Source organism: Dioscorea cayenensis, chromosome 19 (assembly GCF_009730915.1).
Source record: "Dioscorea cayenensis subsp. rotundata cultivar TDr96_F1 chromosome 19, TDr96_F1_v2_PseudoChromosome.rev07_lg8_w22 25.fasta, whole genome shotgun sequence".
Taxonomy (NCBI): Eukaryota; Viridiplantae; Streptophyta; class Magnoliopsida; order Dioscoreales; family Dioscoreaceae; genus Dioscorea; species Dioscorea cayenensis.
In genome coordinates this window covers 15,061,904-15,063,476 of record NC_052489.1, presented here as the reverse complement: position 1 = coordinate 15,063,476, position 1,573 = coordinate 15,061,904, and positions in this window count along the sequence as shown.

The following is a 1,573-nucleotide window of genomic DNA, read 5'->3' as shown; positions in this document are numbered from 1 at the left end:
TCCCATACGAACATTGAAAGAAATTTCTTCCAAATCCACGTTCCTACAATTGCATTAAGTACAAGGAAATCTCAAATAGGAGTAAAACTTAATCATTTACTATTCACTTTGTAGGGCATAAGGAGCCATGGAAAACAAAAAGATATCATTTAGGCAAAAAGAGAAGAAAACTGCAATTTCATACCACCCTATACCACCCAGTATGGGGGATGTATGCACTGTAGCAGCGGGATGAAATTTAAGCTGTCTGCCCAGATTTTCATACCACCCCCATATCACCCAGTATGGGAGTCGTAACCATATGTACCCCGTATAGAGCGTGAATCTAGATTATTTGAGTACTATACGATCCCCATACGACCCCTATACAACCTGTATGGCATGAAGGGTATAAAAACTGACTTTTAGGGCAGAACAAGGGATTTTTTCAGGACAATTTTGAGATACTACATGAGAGGCTTTGGGCGACCTTGGGAAGGGGAAGAAGGGAAAGGAAGCTAGGATATCATTCAAGGCCAAGGTCCAAGACTCTCTAGGCAAGAAGGAAACATCATTCAAGAGGAGATCTACCACGATTCGAAAGAAGGAGACCCGCGGCTAAAGGAAGTGTCATTTGGAACTCCTTTGGTGGGGGAAGCATCATTCAGCACATTCTCTACCTCCTCCTCCACGATTTCATCTAGGTAGTGTCATTTATGCTTTTGTTTCATGTTTTGCTTTATTGTATTGCTTGTTGTGGGATGATGACACACTAGACCCCCAAGGCCACTGGGTGTTGGTGAGCCTTGGGGGGTTTTATCATGTATTTTGAATGATTACTTGTTAATTCCATGCTTGGGTAATTTTGAGATTTAATCCATTGTTTTCATGCTAAGTGCGACAATAAGGAGAAATCCGTAGCTCTTTTATGAGTGATGCATGTAGATATAACTTGCTCACATGTATTAGATCATGAATGGATTAGAAGGGGAGACTTGTATCATCACGCTGAGAAATTGGGTGTTGGTAGCCCTCCATGTTAGGTTAAGCTGAAGAAGAGTAGGTTTACTCCTATTTGAGATTTCCTTGCACTTAATGCAATTGTAGGAACGTGGATTTGGAAGAAATTCCTATCAATGTTCGTATGGGATTAGGGTTCAATCTACGAGAAATTGGGGTTGTTCTAATCTGGAAATCTCTTGGTCCAATTTACCCTTGCATCTTTTAATCATCATCCATGTTTCATGATAACCCCTCAAGGGGATCCACATCCATAGGGCTTTGCATTACATTGATTTTCTTGCTTGCTCATTGCTTATTCTCTCTAATTTGTTGGTAATCTTGTATTTAATTTTAATTTCATATAGTAGAGTAAATCCCCTCATTTGAGATCTTAGGCTAGATAATAGCTCGAGAAGGAGTAATAGGAGATCTTTAGCTCCGTGGAATATGATCCTCGTGTCTTCACACGAGGTATTACTTGGCGATCCTGTACACTTGCGGGGAAGCAATCAAGTTTTTGGCGTCGTTGCTGGAAGCTTTAAGGAATTCTAGGAAACTTTTAGATTATTACTCTAGCCATTTCATTATTTAC